This window comes from Nothoprocta perdicaria, unplaced genomic scaffold, assembly GCF_003342845.1.
Source record: "Nothoprocta perdicaria isolate Ctin4 unplaced genomic scaffold, notPer1 scaffold_4, whole genome shotgun sequence".
Lineage (NCBI taxonomy): Eukaryota > Metazoa > Chordata > Aves > Tinamiformes > Tinamidae > Nothoprocta > Nothoprocta perdicaria.
In genome coordinates, this window is record NW_020455643.1 from 5,003,084 (window position 1) to 5,023,535 (window position 20,452).

General features: G+C 40.8%; 1 protein-coding gene across 1 annotated transcript in view; it reads left to right on the forward strand.

Moving 5' to 3' along the window:
* Positions 1–1,939: 1,939 nt before the first annotated feature.
* Positions 1,940–20,452, forward strand: part of NLGN1 (neuroligin 1) — a 349,667-nt gene continuing 331,154 nt past the window's right edge. Inside the window, exon 1 of the mRNA XM_026045177.1 lies at positions 1,940–2,101. The gene's annotated coding sequence lies outside the window, so the exon portion shown is untranslated. The remainder of the gene's footprint in view (positions 2,102–20,452) is intronic.

Here is a 20,452-nt window from a genome sequence, read left to right on the forward strand (position 1 = left end):
GTGCTTCCTCACCAGAACATCATTTCCAGTGAGGAAGCTCTCAGCAGCTTGTTCCCAGCCTCTCTGCTCTCTTTGCTCCCCTCCCTTTTCCTTAGCAATACCCTTTGCCACCTCCTTGTGTCTGCTTCCCTGGGCTGGTGTCTAGGACCTGTTTTGAATCCCCTTATTTTCAGCTTCTTTCATGGCCATCTACTTGCACATGTTACTTGCATGATTGCATGTACTTGCAATCATGACCTTGAAGTGTCTTTTAACAGATAAGTTGTCCCACTGCCTCTACAGTGCAGGCATCACCACCCCAGTGTGGTCTGAGTGGCTTCCCTTGATCTTCCTGCATTAGTTGGACAGATTTGTCTTTTATTTCTCTCTCTCAGGGTGTCATTCCTAACTTTTCCAGGCAAATTAACAAAATCTTTTTTTTTTTTTCTGCCTGTCTTTAAGTGTGTAAATAATGTATTATGATGTAAAACACTAGCAGGTGAAACAAGGCTTTTGACTTTCTTATTTTGGTGTGCTTCATTGGTCTGTCTGTGAGCCAGTAAGAGCTGGTTGGAGCCTTGGCAGAGTGGTGCAAACTGGAGCTTGCTCTAGTAACCTGCTCACCTGCTGCCATAGGCTGTTCCCATGAACAGTGTGTGCTTATTGTTCGTGATAAAGTTCTTACGAAAAGCCTTGAAAACAAAATTCAGCTTTTTGCTTCTGTCCCGGTTTGGGTTTGCAGCCTGCTACCTCTCTAGCCCTTCCTGCCTCTGTTTGTGTCCGTGTGTGGTGTGTATTGATGTTTGTCTAATGAAATGCTGCTCTGGAAGATTTATGGGTTTACACGCATAGAATAATTAAAGGTCCTTGCGAGTCTCGGGTGGAGCGTGTAGCAGGTCAGGGAGAAGGCAGAGGAGGTGAGCGGTGGGGGTACTGAGCCCGTGCCCTGCTCTGAGCCGTGTTGGGAGCTGCTCCATGCCAGGGACCCGGCTGGGGTCAGGGGCACCCGGAGCTGTGGGGGGGATCTGCTGGAGCCGTGGGATTTCCCTGTCCTTGCACAGCCTCCTCCTGAGCTGTCCCCAGACATCGGGGAGCGAATTTGGAAGAGGGAGAGGCAAAGATGTGAGGGGAGCGTGGCGGCCGGGAAAGCCTGTGTGGAGCACGGGGACTGGGCTGCAAGCGGGAGCTGTGCTCTGCATTGGGGGCAGGTGGGAGAATGACAGAGAAAAAAGGGGAAAAAAGGAAAAGAGGCAAATAGGCTGGGGCCGAGGGGCAGAGCGGGACAAACTTTGAGTGGCGGCTGTGGCGGCTCCAGCATCCCCGGCTCGGCTGAGCGTCACCTCTGACGTGCTGGCCAGGAGGGGGGCGGGCACGTATACACACATACATCCACACATACATCCACATGTACATACAGGTACATGCACGCACGCCCAGGCTGGGATCCCCGCGGCCAAGCCTGCAGCGGGGACGGGCTCCGTGTCCGCCTGTGTGTCCGCCTGTGTGTCCGCCTGTGTGTCCGCCTGTGTGTCCGCCTGTGTGTCCGCCTGTGTGCGGCTCTGCGCACAGGTACCAGCAGCAGCTGGACCGCAGCAGCGCCGGCTCGGCGGGCGGTTACTCCCTGTGCTGACGGATGGAGAGCTAGGAAAGACCCCACCATCCCATTCGTGCTCTGCGCATACGTCTCTCCTCCCTGACTGCTTTTTTCTTTTTTTTCTCCTTTGAAATCTCCCTGGGAATTTTCTATTTTGCAGCTTTTTTCCCCCTCCTCCTCCCTCTCTTGTTGCTGCTGGGGACACGACTGGCTTGCCAAGTTTGTAGTGACACCTCTAAGATTCCCCCATTCCCTGCTTTTTGGATCTATCACCGCAGCCGTTTGTACATAGGCAGATCGGGGTGGTTTTTGCCTTTTTTTTTCTCCTTTTCTTTTCCCTCCTCCAAGAAAACTGGAATTCTTTGGGAAGCTAATGGATACTGAGGACGATCCTAAAAATCTCCTTTTGAATCTGTAAAAGAGATGCACGAAGAAATTGCTTAAATTCAGCCATCAATTTAGCTTCATACTAAGCACTCCGAAGTATTTATGATTGCAGAGCAGGTGCAAGCGAGGATTAGTAATAAGGTAAGGGAGCTATTTCCATCCTTGAGGCAGCAGCATTTGCTCAGGTTCAGCAGCAGCTTCTCTTTTTTCTTTCTATTTTTTTTTCCATAGAATATGAGCTGATTTATTTGCATTTTCAGTGCTATTCCCCTGCCCTTCCCAAGTCTTTTTTAATACGCCTGCTTGCTTTCCATCACTGAGACATGCCTTCTGCCTGCCTTCTCTGCATGTCTGAGTTTCCTATCTGGGCACACGTTTTGGCTATTATTCAGTGTTTCAAACCACCAGCCCTCTGTTTGGAAATGCTTTCTGGTGTTGCCCTTTTTCCCCTCAGCAGGATTCCTGAAAAGCCCCGTGGAAAACTGCCACACAAAAGCTTTTATTTGCATTAAAAGAGGGGGGGAGGGGGGGGGGAAGAAAAAAGAGACTAGTTAAAATGCCCACCCTCCCAAGGGGAAAACCGGGGATGGGGGTAGCACCCAGGTCCTCTGTGCACTGAAAGGGAATAAAAAGCGCTCTACCCCCCACCCTGTGCTCCAGCCTCCCCTTCCTCCTCCTCCTCCCTCTTCTCCCTCCCAAAGTTTGTGCCCACGCTGCGGTTCTGCAGCCCCCGGGGTTGCGCCCTGCGGCGTGGAGGGGACATGGGGACACGGGGACCCTCGCAGGCTCCTGGGAGCCCTGCGCTCGCTCGTGTCTGAGCAGCTTCCCTAGCGATATAAACCACACGAGCAGGAATATCAATTACCCGCTAACTGCAGCGGAGTCTGTTTTATGGGATTTAATGATTTCTCTTGTTTTGGAAAAGCCCTTATGATGCTCCCAATAAAGAACGCTGCAAATCATCCCCATAGATCCGGTGCTGTGAAAGGCAGTTTTTCGGCTTTTATTGCATCTCTACCCATTAATTAATTACGCTAGAAATTATGAGCGTGTTATTAGTGATAAAGGTGCCATTAGCAAGATGTGACTTTCTTAACACGTGCTCCATGTTCAGGGAACTCCTTTGATGTCACTTATCTGGATGTTTGCTGGCATCTAGGAATACAGAGATCAGAATATTGTGAAGTTTGTGCAGAGCGTGAATGTGCCTTTTCAGAGCTGTGATTTTTTTTATGCACCATCCTTAGCACTGAAAAGAAGGAAAGTCCATTTAATGGGATGTTTCAATGACATAGACTGAAATGAAGCAGGAGGTAATTGGAAGGTCTAAGCAATAATTACACGCTTTGATTAAAAAACAAAGCAATGATATTTTTAATGATCTTGTGGATTCTGTCATTATCTTTTTCCAGACAGGAGCAGGAGTTTAGTCCTTCAGCATATTGCTCTGCTCTTGCAGTGCTGTGAGAAAAGCTCCTTTTTCATGTCATCCTTTTTTGTTGCTTTATTTCCACCTTCTTCTGTACTCATGTATAGAAAGATGTATAGAAAAAATGGTAATAAAAGTAGCGCCTTCCTTAAAGAGGAAAGTGTGCTACAAGGAAAAGAATCAAGTTTGACCGCTTTAAAGAATTACTGAAATACAGGGTTTTCACTTACTCGAGTTTCTTTCATTTGCCTTAGATTGTCTTAAAGATCATCTGTACCAGGGGATAGGAGTAACATACATCTCCATGAGCTGCATATAGCTCACTCCGTGTGCAGTTGAAGCTCCATTTAATGTTGCTGACAAATCTTTCACTGTGAAAAAGCATTAATCAACAATTGAACAGATGCAGGTTCAGTTCTCCACGTGATTAATTGGACTGCTAGCTAATCAACATATTGTATACACTGAGCCCTGCATAAGTATGTTCTTGTGCATCTTTTCTGGAGAATGTGCACATGCAGAACCTGGCACGACCGGGTTCTTTGTGACCACCGAGCAAAGTGTTAGGAAGGTTAATTGAATCCATGCTAAGTTCATTCATTAGTGCTGTTTTATATAGGACACTCTCATTAGATCTTGAAGTTTTATTAACAGGAAATATCTTGGAGGTACCAAGTTCAGCCCTGTTGTTCTTAATCAAGAATTTCCATAGTCTTTATGAATCCATCTGTGAAAATGATTCCAGTGAGATTTTTCTACCTGTGTAATCACACAATGCAGATGGTAACTACGAAGAATTTGTGACTGTAACTAAATTTCCTGTTTATTTCCACAAACTACAAAGGGTCAAAGAATGGTTCCTGACATCATCCATGCAGCCACATTCCCCCTTTACTAAAGGACAACTATTCAATGAGGCAGACTTGGATTTGAGCTATTTAAATTTTTTCCTCTGAATGTAAAGAATATATAGAAAAACAAATTGGAAATCATTAAAAGACCTTCCATATATATTTTTACAATTATAATCTTCTGCTGTGTGTCTGCGCATTTGAGCATGGTTCTTGGATTGACAGGTCATTGATTTAAGAAATTCTTTGTTTATTCATTATTTGGCCTATTTTTCTATCTGCATGGTTATCTGTCTATTGATGTAGAGTCTGCTACAAGACTCTTGATTGCAGTGGTGCATATGCTATAATAATAATTCCTTAAGTGACAGTGAGTTGCTGGCTCAAATTCATGGGTCAACTAGTAATTCACAGTTGGATAGAGATCATTGTTGATCGAGGTGTATGGTAAATTAAATCTCCAACCATTATTTCTAGGAGAGGTACAGTACATTTCCTATTTCTTTTTAAATAAGCTTTGTGGTCTTTTTGTGTGTAATAAATAGTAGTACTGTAATGCCACAGGATGGGTATGTATATTCTTGAAATAGAAAAACATACAATCTTTCAAGCATTATGTTAGTTAAATTGTTGTATCCAAATCTACATAGTTACTAATGATGCTGTTTGACATCTCAAATGTTACCTTGAAATTACTTTTCAGTAATGGGAAGTACTTTTCAGTATCGGGATCTACCAGTATTCTTTTTTGGGGAAGTTCTCCATAAAGTGACCAGTGTAAGGTTATGCAGCGAGTCAGTAGCAGGTATGAACAGGGCAAGTGCCTTTTGTCTTGTTGTAGCCACTAGCTGGGTATGAAACTTCTGGATGACTTGAAAGCATTTACGAGGAAGAATCCAAATGAATACTTGAGCAAACCAAATATTTGACGCCTGTTAAAAAATAAGATTGATGGAAAGAAATTGAAGTGTGGGTAACACCCATTATATCCTTTCAGTAGTGGCTGTCTAAATTCTGTAACTGGTGCAGGATATCCAATGTGACATGCATTCAAGAGCTAGTGAACTGCTGGAGGTCATAGATCTGCTTTTACTAAGAGTTTACTGTTGGTGATGTGTTTTCTTGGTTCAATGTGTTGGCAGCCCAGGCTTTGAGTCTGAGTATTGGGGTTCCCTACTGCTCAGTGGAGGACACTGGGGGAGAGAGGAGTAACTGCAAGAAACCAGATGTGTATCCAAGTGGTTAAGACTGTGTCTTCATCATGAATAGGATTTATCATTTCATAAGAGAGCAGAGAATGGCTTTAGTTATGGAAGCAATCGTATCTTCTGTAAAATCAAATGCTAAGCTGATATTTCCAACTCTCAGGGAAATGGCAACACTCACATATGCCTCTTGTGTACTGAAGATCTTTCTGTAATGCAAGAAAAAATGAAACGTTTCAATGATAACTTTAAAAAGCATGTGTCTAGCTCAGCGTATATCCCAAAAATGAAATCCTGTGGGTAGTTTCAACAGGGTGAAGGTTATCCTTAGCCACCCCTTTTCTTCCATCAGCAGAAAGAAAGCACTTTGCTTGTGCTACTGTATTTTGGGGAAGGGTTTGAAACGCCTTTTCTCTGTGGCAAGGCATATGGCCTAGTGCAACAGCTGATGAAAGAGAGCGTAGGCGAGACAAGCTGTCTGGGCAGCGGGAAGAGGGGAACGGGAACGATTAGGAGATTGAAAGCAGGAAGAATGAAGCTGGAAGGAAGACATAGATCAGGAAAGGTAACGTACTGAACTTGGAGCAGTGATGAATTGCTTCTAATTGAATATAATAAATGCCTCATTATCTGTGAAGCTGCCTTGCAAACAGAAGTAGCTGTACTCGGCCCTGAGATGACACTTAAACGTAGCTTTAAGACCTTCACTCGTTTCAGTGGAATCACTTGCACAGAACCAGGAGTTAAGCAGTAGAAAACTGGGATTTTACTTTTTGGGATATCTTCATTACCATTGATCAGCTGAGAACACAGAGTTTCTTAATGGGGCTTCTTATTACGCAAGAAGGATGGAGCTGAAATTGATTAGCTTTGTTGTTTATCATGTTTCTAACTTCATAGATTATGGAAGGGGAGAGAAACACTGGAAAATAAAGTAATTAAAGCCAACAGAGATGGTTTCCAGAGCCCTAAAAACAAAACAGCAATTAATATAAAATTTCAGACTGGCATAAGTAAATACCAGATGCACCCACTTATTTGTTTAGAATTTGATCTTTTTCCTATCGAGGGGAGCTTTACCGTTCCGAGGAAGGATAAGGGAGAAGGGAAGCTGTTCCCTGGGAGCGTGTGGGCGCCAGGTTCCAGCAAGCACAGCGCAAGGGCTCTCAATGCAAAAGAGAAATTCTGCTAATGTTTATACTGCTTGTTACCAACGCTCAAGATGCTGAAAGTTCGTTTTAAGAAAGCAGGAATATGCTTCAAGGCAATTATTTTTAACTCCTGACTTTTATTCAACAGCTCTGCAAAACTGGCTTATCTCTTATTTTCAGTAAAGCATCATCTCCAGATAAGTTATATTTGACTTCTGTATTTATTAAAGAGAAAAACCTCTGACTTGGGAAAAATTAGGAATGGCTCCAATTAATATTTATTGGAGAAATAAAACTAAAAACAGATGAAGTATTACTGAAAAATGCAGCCAGATAGCAATATATGCCACACTAAAAATGAAAATTAGAGGTTGCTGAGTTACGGAACAAGAGTCCAGTGCCTAGATTTTATTTATTGCTAGTGTTTCGGGAACAAGCAGAGAGGTCAGTCAAAATCACCACCTGGTACTGCAAAAATAAGTAATAAATATATTGTGTCCTGATGAGTTTAGGCTTCATTCTACACTAAGTTCTTATTGTGTCACACTGAGTTCATGTGTCACACTGAGTTCACAATATATAAAAGTGTAGTAAATGGTGGAAGAACTGAAATATAATGCAAAACCAGAGTGGTCAGAAAAACTCATGTCAAGCCTCTATGTATTCATTGGAAAAAAGACATTTGGAGCCAGCTTTAAAACGGGATCAGCAATCCATCTGGAAACTTTTCTTGTCTTTGGTAGGATTGGTTAAAAAAAAATGCAAAATACATATGCATATACTATACAATATGATAGTGCAGATGCATAAATCATTCACGGTCTGATTCTAGTTTCACTGTGAACTATAAATGTAGTGAAGTCAGAGTTAATAGGTATGAAAATGTATATGAAATTAGTAAAGAACATATGAAGTAAAAGCATTTCTTATAGTTGGACATTGTCTTAGGCATTCTCGTGTCCTTAATCAAAATAGTTGCTACTTTTTTTCCTGTTTTTTTCCTCTTTTCTTTTTTAATTCGAATAATAAAATACAGAGCAACTTCTAGTCTGTAATCAGCAGCCGTTCAAGAGACACGTACCACTTTGCAAGTGAAGGTCTAACCAAAGGTTGAACAAAATTGAACGGGAAACATTACTTTACAAGTGGCCATTAAAGAAAAGAACTTCTCTATTGTATAGGGACATTTGCTGCAACTAACATTTAAGAATGGAGCAATTCTTTGGAAATGCAAAACCGAATGATTTCACTGCTCTTCATTCACCTCCACCATTTTACACTTTTGCAACTCTGGTGCTTTCGTAGATTGCTGTTGAGGTCAAAGTTGACTCTGAGCTTCTTATTTTAATCTTTGTGCTGGAGCAAAATCACTACCTTGAGATAAATCTTTTTGCTTTTGCTTTGCTTCAGGCATTTATGACACTTTTATATAATAACAGCTTCATTTGGAATCTTAATGATGGAGAAAATGCTGCTGGCTTTCCTTTTTGACCATTTTGACACGTTTCCTGGAGTACGAAAGGCAGAAGAAGAATCAAGGTTGTAGTTTGGGTTTTGCTTGTCCTACAGGTGTTCTTCATCCAGCTGCTCAGGTGTGGTGGTTACGCTGTTCTTCCTTATTCCAACATGTATCTACGGTGTTAGGTGCTCCACCTGTGAGTGAGCAACACTGGTGGCACTTTCATCCTCATGCCTTTGCTTGGCATGTACATTGAAATATAATCTAATATCTTGTGCTTTCCATCCATGACTTGAACTACTTCACTGAGTTATTGTGAGGAGTAGTGAACGCTTAGCTCGCTTCTTTGGCTATAAGCTGTAGTGATGGAAACTTATATATGACGTTTTTGTACTTCATAATGTTCTGAAAGCATTTTTGAACAATCAGGAAATTGTAATGGAAACTAGTTTGCAGGTGAATAAGCCCACTCCTGCAGAAGGTTGAGCTTCTGTTTTAGGGTTCTAGGCTCTGAAATACAGCAAGATTGGTAAAATACGTAGAGCAGCCTCGATATCGGCACCAGAGGGAGCCACTTGCCTGTCTCGTGGCCGTGTAGCAGCTCAAGGGTTGGAGTGAACCAGCTAAAAGGGACAAAATGGCTGGAGAAAATGGCAAGTAGTTGAATACTGTTCACACGTGGAAAATAGTTTAAAGTTGAAGCTATATTTTGAAGTGTTGATCTTCTGGCTCAATCTGTCATTTTTCTTGTATTGGATACTCTTTATCAATTACATTTGAACTCTAATATAGGCAGCCTATTTTCCTTCTAGATTATTGCTTTACAAGTATTTTGCAGTTTACAAAAGAAGTATGTAAAAGGTTATGATCTTCGATTCCTATCAACTTCAGAGTATATTTTGGTATCATATTGTCAATACACTTTATATTTTCATACCGGGCCCCTAAATGTGTCTTCTTAATTACTACTGCGTAGACTACAGAGAAATTCTTATGCTGCAAAGTGAAATCAGGCCTCAGCTGTGCACGTTGCTGTATCTACCCATCTAGGAAAAAGCAAAAAGCAGCATCCTTCCCCCACCTCCCAGGGCCTGGCGTGATGCATTTTGTTACTTATGTACTAGGACACTCGAACAAGGAAAGAAAGGAAATTACCCTTCAAACAAAAGATGACTTTAGCATTTGCTTAACAGCCTGTGCAAGTAGTCCAGGGTCACGAAAGAAACCTCTAGCAGAATGAGAAATTGAACATCTGAAGTCCTTGTCCACCAACTTACTCATAAGGTATTCCTTCTTTTAACCTTACTGCCATAAAAACTGATCTCTGTACAAGGAAGATAATACTTTTAAAAGTAGATTTGTGTTCTGCTCCTGTGGTAGTAAAATTCAGTTATTTACAGGCATGCACATAGAGACACACATGCACACACAAATCCTTTCCTCAGATGGGAGGTCTGCTGATAAGGCAGTATAATAGTGCTAGAAGCAATTCACATGGAGCTGCAATGTTATTAAGCTGTAGCAATTTAACAGTGCATTCAGTCTTCCTGCTTAAGATTTCCAAAGGCAACTACCTGCACATCAAGAGTATGGGCATGTATATACACATGTACACATTTCTAGAGTATTTGTATGTGCATGTATATGCACTCCATGAGACAAAATTAGAGATTAATTTTAGTCATAAGTCTACATGGGCTGGAAGGGCTGGAGCTGCTGAGAAATTTCTGAACTTACACAGTGGCCTGACTTTTTCCTTGATAAGTCAGATCAAAAATGACTTATTTCCTGCTATGGCCCTAAAAGTGAACATCTTTCTAAATTCTCTATGCTGTGCTTGGAATAAATCTCATGTTTAGAATAAATGAAATTCTGCAGCTTAGTCTTTTACAAGTTATATGGCCAGATTTAAATGGCAAACTACGTTAGATTTCCAATTCCTACTTAGTCTACAGAAGCACGCCTCAAGAATACATTTTACCTATAGCACATCCTGAAATGTCTACCTTATTAAATGATTTGCATAATCTGTGAGCAATCTGGTAGTTCAGTTAATTGGACTTTAGAAATCAGGAATCAAGCAGTATAATCGCCTTAGCCTGAAGTGCTTTAACGCGGTGCTAGGTAAATCTCTATGCTCTCTGGCCAAAACAGACCAGCAGGAGATCAGGGGATGGAGATGAAAAGAGGTATTTGGGTCTCACTAGCATCCAAATGTTGAACTCTGGTACCCAAGTCCTCAAGCGAACTCACAGATAATGGCTCGGATAGAACAACCAACTGGCCTTCGGTATCAGTTGAAACTCCTGAGTGTTTTCCTTTCTCCCGGAAAACTGCTTGAGTGTTAATGCAACACTCATTGCTTCTGGATAAGATAATGTCTCCTAAGATAAGACATGGGGAGCTGCAGAGTTTATTTAATTTTCAACATTTATGGAACTTCAGGAATGAAAGAAATAAGAAGGCATTGTCTCTGGCAGTCTATAAAAATGGACATCACAACCTGCAAGCCCCAACTTTTGCAGTTCTGTCTTTCCAAGTTATTAATTCCCAGTGCTTGCAAGTTGAATGCTGAAAGGTTGATAGGAGTGGACTTAACAATCTGTCCGACACACGTGAGGGATTAGTGTGCTTGTAATGCAGATAATTTTGCTTCTGGTCTATTATTCGGTTATTTCCTTTTTGGTTCCATTATCAAAAGTAAATAAAGAATACGCTATGATTTAACTAGTCATGGAAGGGATATCTAGAAGGTTTAGAATAGAAGGTTTTATATGAAGCTTTCTTTCTTGCACTGGGTCATGTACGGTGTTCTAAAGCACTGCTCAAAACTGCCACTTATTTTCTAATTTCTTAGAGTCTTTTGCACATATGTTTTCTAAAGGAGGCTGTGTTTATCCAAGCACTTCCTTTCAGCAAAGCTTTTAGAGAACAGTAGCTGTTGTTTCTACCATGAAAGACATTATTTGCTTCTTACACAAAATACATTTGCCTTAACTCACTTCTCTGTGCCGGGTGATATATTAAAACCTGGAGGATGATGGAAAAAGTCAAGGTTGAATAATTGGGCAGAAAAAAAGCAGTCCTTGAAATCCAATTTGCATAATTGTAAATTGACAGACATTGCTAGAAATACTCTTTAATTGGGCAAAGTATGGTTTGTGGCTTCTCTGGGGGAGAATCTCCAAAGATGCTATGAGTTGTTCCTTGAGGAGCGCACTTAGTTTAAGCAGGACCCGGAGCTTCAACTAAAAATGGATAGAGTGATTCAGCTCAACTGAGGCTTTGTCCAAAGTCCATTGAAATGGGTGGAAAATTTCTCCTTGCTGTCAGCGGTCTTGCAATCACCTTGGCTCTGGCGATGCTATATTCTCCTATAAATGACAATCTTATGACAAATATTTCTAAAGTGTTTCTGTGAAGCAACAATTTTTGTCACTTACCTTTGAAAGATCTCCAGCAAAATAATATGCTCAGTTACTCATCCGGAGCTCCAGTGGGCCTCCTTGCCACCGGTGACAGGATGCAGCTCAAACACAACATTGGAAAGGGCACAGATGATGGTGAGGCTTCCTAATTACCTCATATGATATGAATGAATGACTACAAGCGATCATGGGATAGCTAAAGCATTTAGATTAAATAAAAGAAACATTCTGGAATTTGCCACATAGGGAGGTCATCAAATCAGACTTCCAAGCTAGGTTTTCTTAAATGGCTAGATGATTTTTATGGCCGTTAATAATATTTGTAGCTACAGTATGCAAACCAAGTTAAGAATAATCAAATCTCATGCTTCAAGGCATAAGCTAATCACCTGCTGGGTTGGGCATAATTGGCTTAGTGCATTATGTAGGAAAGGAGGTTCTCTCCCTCTGCAACTTTCATGTTCTCACTGCCCTCCGTGGTGGATTTAACTGACCAAAGTTTTATGCTACCTTCTCACAGCTCTTTTGTCCTTAAAATGATGTGCAACTAGGTCAAGTTAACACTAATATTAGAAGCTTATTTTTTGTATTTCATGATTTAGAGTTGGGTTAATAAGAGTTATTGCATTTTGTGTAGTGGAGAATACAGATCTGTTTCAGGGTCCATTTTTTTTGTCATTATTTTAAAGCTTTAAAAAAGCCAAGTGATGTAAGAAACAGTCTTAGTGATAAAGAGCTCAGTAGCAAATACATGCACACATTAAATCGTATGTTAAATTACAAAATAATTTATATATCTGTTCTGGTATCTGGATATAGATAATGGATGCCCTACCTGTTTAAATAACTATAAAATGTTTGCAATGCTTTGCAGACCCCAAATTAGACAAGTAATAAGTTGTAATAGCTTTTTGATCAATTCCCTGGCAAAAGGAGCTGGATTTACCTGATGTGGAGCCTGTTTCTGGCAATGGATTCACCAGGAGCCACCTGCTCAGAAAAAAAGGATTAATTCTCTAATTGAATCTGTGCTCATTTCAGTGAATGCGTTGTGTTATTGTAGGGCCAGATTGTGGTGGATCCTGGTGTTGGGGGCATGAAGCGAGGAAGCGTCACCATTTTCCCCTCCCAGAAGCTGCCCACACATGCAAACCCTGCACCCCAGTGAGCAAAAAGCTCATTCCAAGCCAGTAGAGCATGGAACCTTGTAGAGGAAAAAAGGAAAGACTTTATAGCCCTTAGCAATATGAAATATAAAGTCTTCGGCAATGAGCTATACTAAGCGGAGTTCTCTGGGATGTCTAAATTTACTAGATGAGACGAAATTCCACTGCTTTTAGAGTACTTTATGTAGAAGTCTATTAGTATTTTGCTATTAAGTTAAATTTGGATTTTTCCAGATCATGTAATACGTTCTTTGAATGCGACTTGCCCTGCAGCCTCACCGCTATATTAGCTGGCCACGCTGTCTAGGGCTGCTTTCTGCTTGTGCTGTTTGATGAGGCAGCAGGCTTAGCTGCTACCCGGGCTTCAATTGTACAGGACTCTCCTCTCTAGTGTGTTTGTCTATTGCCTGCAACTTTCTCCTTTTTCCTTTTTTTACCAATACAAATGGGTTTTTGATTGAAAACCTGCAACTGCAGTTTTGTGTTCAGGATTAGGGGCATGTGTCAAAAATGCAATATACGCACGTTATATCCCCCAGGGACTGGCAGGGAGGCTACAAAGCTGCAGGATGATTTGCCTTCAAAAGCCTGGGGCAAGGTGTCTTTCTTGAAAGCCTCCGTGTTGGAGCAGTCAGACCGTGGTGCTCAGCGTGCCAGGGCTGCAGATGAGGGTGCCGACTCGGCAGCCTTCCTGTCTCGTCTTATTTGATTTGTGAAGCTTGGGGGACAGAAAAGACACAGCAGCAGAGAGTTACTGCAGATGAGGCTTTGGGGCTAATGGGAGATCTGAAACCCCTTAGTGACCCAGCCCAGCTCAACCTTCTTGGATATATTCCTGCCATCGGGAGAGCCCAAACAAGCCCGTATAGGGGTATTGTTAAAGGCTCTGTCACAGTTTTTTTTGTGTACAAGTCAAGATGTCACCTTCTCACAGGAATAAGAAACAGAAAATCTTAAGAAAATAACAATAAAAACCCTAAGCAGGCATATTATCCATGTGAGCATCCTCAACTGTGGGCCTGGAGGAAAGCCTATAACACAGCTGAAATGTGTGCAGCAGGGTTGTGGTTTTTTATTTTTCTTTTTAAAGCTGAATACTTTTATTAAAACATTTTCATAATTTCCCCACAGTGGTAATCATTTTATTGCTTTTCTTTATCTGTACCTATTACTGTTCACGCTGTAGCTGCTCCGTTCTGATAACCTAGTGGAAATGCATTCCGAGTGTGACTCAAGATTTGTGGAATTTCATGAAATTCTCTGAATTTCCACTTCAAAGTACACTGGCAGAGTTTACTACGGCTGCTATTAAGACATTTGTGGGTTTAATATTTTGATCTAGGAATGCAGTAATTTCATTTCCTGACCATTTATGTGCTTGTGTCCTAAAGGAGTTTAGGCTGTTCAAAGTTATCACTCCACAATTAAGATTTTTACAATTAGCTGGCCTACCACCATAGCAGGATAAGCATTGGTCTATGTGATTCAAGGCAACAGAAATGAATAAAAAGCAGCTTTGCTAAGGTAGACCCAACTGCACAGGCAAGATTTTCCTCAGCATTTTAATATGAAAACTTGTTAACTGATCACATTTAATTAGCCTTGATAGAGAAACCAACCCAACACAGAAACATATTTGTCTGGAGGCATGCTCACGTTGGTGCTTACCCAAACTTTGGCTTTAATCACTCAACCAATGCTTCAAATAAGGCCACAATTTCAAAACTGAGGCTTAATTTCACCCTGTCAAGGTGCTGCTGACTTTGTTAGTCACAAAAGGAGATACGTGAAACGTGTAAGCGATAAACGCTTTCAGATTCACATTGGACACCAAGGAATTTATTCAGTTGTGCCTGGAAGCCTAGCTCACGTTGAAATGAATGCATTGTGTGCATCTTCAAAAGTCAAATGCTTTAAAAGTGTGGTCTAAATTATTCAGACTTGCTTCTTGAGTCTTGAGCAGGCTGTTAATGATTTGAATGGAAGAGATTGTTTCCAATAAGCCTCAGTAGAAAGTGTTTTCTTGAGCTGTCTAATATTAGAATATGTTTTTGAAAGCCTTTTGGTCTGTACTCAGGAGCTCTCTGTTGCCTTAGAGATACTCTTGTATATTGTCTATATGAAATAAAGCCAATGAAACTGCCTAGAGATTCAGCAAAATAACACTTAAGTCCCCCCATAAATAGCTCTAAGCCCTGATGGCCTGTCAGGCTGGTGTTGACAGGCTAAACTTTCAGCAAACACAGGCATTTATTGTATATTTTGGAGCAATTCAAGAACGAGGTATTCACTGCAATCAAAGGCTGGTCTGCACAGAATTTTCCTCCAAGATTATATTTGCTTTGGACAGTAAAAGTTCTTTCGTACTTGCCTGTATTTTGGTGCCGTGATTTTCCAGTGTTCGTAGTTGACGTAGCTTGGAGGCTTTGGTGTCTGCCCCACCAGCCCTGCAACGTGGCCCACGTTGGGGCAGCAGCTCTGCAAGGGTGGAGAGCTGTTAGACCTGGGAGCAAACTTAAGTCTATGGTCTTCTCTTATTGTATCTGTATATGCCAAGGTGCGTGTCTTCTTACAGTGAAGATCTGATTAGATGCGCTAGGTTTCCTTGTCTTTTCCTTTTTGATGAATTCAAATTGAAGTCTGGAAAAATCTGTATTCAATGCTTTGGCTTTGCCTTGCATTCACCCAGGGGTGAGAGGTTGAAATTTGCTGGAAAGCGGGATATAAATATTCTTTCTTCCTTTTCTTTAAGAAACTCCTTAAAAAGCTAATGACATCCCTTATAGATTTGTGCAAGACTTCTGTAATCATGCTGCTAATATTTTAAGTCTCTGAATTGTTTATTAAAATATCTTCTATTGTTTGTATATGAAATAAGGCATATTTTAATTGCATAGGAAACAGATGTTAATTTTCAAGTTGAAATTGCTTTATGGTAAGCTTCAGCGAGATATCCTGTAGCCTCAATTCTTGTATTTTCAGTAAATATGAAGATTTTGACTGTTTTATGAAAGACTAGCTAGATTTGCAAGACATTATCTACTTGGTGTTGTCCATATATTTCTTTATTTATAATTATTTAAAGACTGGTTCAGCATAAGCACATGCTTCAATAGAAATACAAAACTTTTAATATGTAAGTAGTCCCTTTCAAGTTGTAATCTAGTTTAGATACATGGCACATAAAGGTCTAAATATTGAACAGCTACATTTGATCCGGTGCTAACACAGGTAGCTGCGTAAGACTTCGAGGAGAGAGCATTTAATTTTTGCAAAAAGTATTACTCCTGTTGTAAAGTGAAGCCTATCCCTGTCTGCAGGATCAAAGTCTTGAATTAGAGTCACAGAGTTAAGATACTGGGTGGATTCTGCAATGGATTTTAATGTACTTATTTTGATGCACTTGTATATTTTACATTTTAATCAGACTTGTACTGGAAATTCACGACTAGCTATATTACAGGAACAGGAGAGCTGGCTATTACAGGAACAGGGGAGAATGTGGTTAGGCACCTGTATGTTGTAACAATATTTAATGCTAAAAAACAACTAGAAAATGGAATAAAAATGCTGATATATAAATCTACAAGCTTAGCATCACACATACATAAATTCTGAGTGACTGTATTGACTTCTGAAGGGAAGTAGGTCTCTAGGTCCTATGAATCAAACACAAACATATTATTCAGTATATCATACTCCTCAAAACAGCCCATGAACCTGAATGTTGACTGAGCTGGACTGTGTGCCAGGATTCCTGCACTGTGCTGGTTCCCTTCCCTAGAACATCATGGGCTAATAACAGGCTTTCTCAATAGATTATATTAATCATTTGTTGCTCTCAGGTACATAAAAGTAATCCCCAACACAAGATGTGGAAATTAGTGCAATCTATTGAATTATGTGACTGCAAACCCCTTATAAATCTGTAAATTAAGTGATAATGGCAGACATTCAAGATTTGCTTCTTCAACCCTGCTCCAAGGTTGTGCTGAGGACTGAGAAGTTGCAGACAATGCAAAAAAAAACATGTTTTGCTGGGAGCTCCAAAAGTCCTCATTCTGTTGTCATTCCCTGGAAAACATTAAGGTAGGATTAGAGCGTGCTGCTTCATCAAAATATTTCTCTGAACTACTCTGAAAGACTAGAGGCTGTTCTTGGGGTTTTGGGCTGTTTTTCCTTCCTTGCTTGTTGTGCCATTGTGCTTGTGTAGCACACCCTTTCTTCTTTATTTCTCCTTTCCTTCCTTCTCCTTCATGCTTCATACTCTGTGAGTTAGTCAGTAGAGTTTCTTAATAGGTAAATCTTACTCTAAGGCCGAAATTGCCTGTCATATTTAACTGAGTACCATTAAAATGCTAAAACCTTTCTTGGGTTGTCAGACATGTTCCACTGCATGGCTACCATGAAGGTGTAATGGGGATTTTGTCCTCCAAGGCTTGTTGAAAGTGTCCATCCTATGAAGCTGACACTCCTCATGGCAGAGTCAAGCTGAGCTGGTAACTATTCTTGTGCCTCAAAATGACTGTACTGCAATGAAAATCTGTGCTGCTAACAAATATGGGATTTGTCACTGTAGAGATATGATTTTAATTTGTCCTCAATGAGATACTTGCAGCCAGGTTCTGTGCAGTGGATTATTGATAGTGCCTCTTTCCTTATGCTCAGGCTGCTAAGTGAGGGAGGCAATTCTCCAAGGAATTTCAATGGACCCACAGAAACCTCCCGGAAATGGCAAGTAAAGAGCACAGTGGGTTGCACTCGTGTATTTTGCAAGGAAAACTAAATCACTGCAGATACTGAGACAGAAGTTTCAGTTGGAAACATGGACACACTTCCAAATTGCAATAAAGAGCTGTCCTGTGTAGCTGAAGATGTCAAGCTGCGGGAAGCCGGCAGGAACAGAGGCTCCTGCATTAGGGCTGCTCGCTGGCTCCTCGTGTTTGGATGGTTTGATTGAAGCTTTAGCACAATCTACTCTCTACAAATGACAGCACCTTAGGCAGAGCATGACATGAGATTTTAGAACATGCTTGGAAGAAAGTTGAAGTGACGTTTCGCTCTTTTTGATTATATTTTGTGTGTGTGTGGTATAGTATTGGTGCAACAGGTGTGAAAATGTGCTGGTGCAACAGAACCTCTAGGACAGAAATGAGGACTGCAAGAGGGTTGTTTTTAACATGGAAATTGCTGCTGCAGTTCCCAAAGCTGCACCTGGTGATGTTCTGATCATTTTGAACTCTTGCTTAGCTCCAGTATTGGATAGGGATGTGAATTGTGGTTCAGTTTAAACAGTGTTTACAAGTGGAATCACTTCTGGGTGCTAGGTTCCATAGACCAGACTTTGCAAAGACTCCACGGGTTGCTGTGTCTGTAGGTCTTAGTTTGCACAGGGAGGGACACAAGAAACCCCTAGTTTTATGCCTTTGAGTTTGGGAGGTAGAAATGCCTACAATTTCAGGAGGAACTCTAAGGGAGCCTTGCAATCATTCTATAATTCCACCATTGAAATCATTCTATAAAATGCCATTTGCACTAGCACTGCAAGGACTCAAGCCTAGGTGCAGGTGCAACAAAATTTTCACCCCATGGATGTTTCTAATCAACAGTGTGGACCTCTGGGGTGACAGGAATTTAATATCATTTTCCCAAACAAATAATGCTCTCTCTACAAGTCAGGACTGCAAACAAAGAAGCCACCCACTAAAGAGTTGCAGTTGAAATATGGATGTAACTAGAGTGGAAAATGGTCAGATATAAACAAGTTCATTTCCTCATATCCCCAAGCAACTATTAATGGTAACACAGTCATTCATTATTTACCTTTTCTGGATTTAATGTGTGACCTAAAAGTAAAAGGCCTTTTAATCACGAGGCAGCTTCTTAAGCCATCTAATCCCAGCTGGTACTTCTGAACCTACTCATAGTGAGTTTTGAATATTTAATTTATATTTTTTTACTTAATTGCAGAGTTTTATAACTGTGTTGTAATTATGATTGATCAGTTAAAGTAGCTGATTTTTTCCAATTTAAAGCATTCGAAAAATCCTTTTTTTTTTTTTTTTTAGTTTAAACATCAAAAAGGGTATTCTTTGGTGTCAATACTTAATTTAGATAACTATGTGATGTTCTCTTCTTTCCCATCATCCTGTGAACTTTTATTGTCCTAAAAAGATTGGGGGTGGTGGTATTGATGGAAGTAGCCAAAGAAATTAATCAAGAAATGCAGGTATTTCTATTATCAAGGTGGAATTTGCTCTTGATAGCTCTGCTACAGCAGTTTCCTTAACTGGAACACACTGTTTTTGCAAGGCCAGTGTGACAGATAAGTCATCATGAATAATTAGGCAGTGCTCGTTGCAAATCTCAGCAGAAGGGGTGCAGCCCCAAGCCGAGGTGTTTCTTCTGCAAAGGGCAGGATGTGAGGAGGAGCAGAGCTGCTCGTTTCGGGCACATTCCATCTGCACGTAATCCTTCATGTCAAAGGAAAACGAGATGTGTGATAGTTTGCATGTCAATTAAAGCGTGCCAGCAATGAAAGGGAGTTTTCAGAAGCCTGGAAACAAAGTTTTTCAGATGGAGAACTGGCTCTTGGCTAGACACTAATACCTGTGCAAGAATCAACAGCAGCCTCATTATAAAACTGCTCCTACCTTGTGTTCTTGCAATTAACAGTGAAAATGAATGGGGAGGACTTGTCTTGCAATTAGTGCAGGTTGGGACATCTGAACTGTCCCAACAAGTGCATCTGAATTTTCCCAGTGGAGTGAAAGAAAACTTCAAAGAACTTATTATTTCAGTTCAGTTGGCTGATTGGGGTAGGTCTTTTTAAAAAGTTAGCTCCCTGCTGTGGCTAATAAGTATTGAAATGCTGGAAATGCTGATTTTTAGAAAGACTGTTTAGAATGAAAGCTGCTTTTTTCTTTGTATTAATCGTATTCCCATGTGTCACCAGAAAGCGGGAGATGGGGGATTCGGAGGGGATGCTGCTTTATGGTAGCAGTGCACTCTGACCTGCCCGGGATGCCCCCTCTCTTTTGCTGGGCTGTGAAGTTTTCAGTGCTAGAATGACAAGCAGTTGTCTTAAATTCAGAAGCGTTTAAAATAGCTGGAGTACATGAAAATGAACTGATTAGAATGAAATTATGGATTGGGCGAATATGTTCAAAAGTAGCAAGTTTTTTAGTATTAGCTATTGTTCCAGCTCTGTTTTAAGCTGCTATTGCCTCCTTCCTGTCCAAAGAAATAATTTTCTACAAGCTTCCCTAGGTTTTTGCCTTTAGTCACAAGGACACGCATGCTGCGTTTTTCAGTGCTGGTACCACGCCAATAAACTAATAACACAGTGTTCTTCTTAATGAGGTGGCAGTTTTCCTACCTCTGAAAATTAAGACTGTCAGTCTGCAGCAATTTGGCGTGAGGTAACTCTGCCCATATCACTGTCTTCCAGTAGCGGCGAGAACAAAGTGCTGTTATTATCCCTAAACCCAGATCCAGCCTGAAGTTTTATATGCAATTTATCTCTGGTACATCCCCCCTTCCTGTAGAAGTCAGAAAGGCCTTCTCTAGGTGCTGCTTCCCAATACTGTATGGCTGGCAAATTCTTCACAACGGGAAAGGGAAGGATGAGAAAAGGAATAAAAGGTTAATCAATCCCCATCTATGCTTATCTATTCAAATGTGAATGTTTGAATAACACGAACACTATTGTGTAAGCAAAATGGAGGACATCAACTTATGAATGTGAAAAATTAAATCAACCATCACTTAAAAGAATTATTTGCACTTCTAAAACTGCAAACC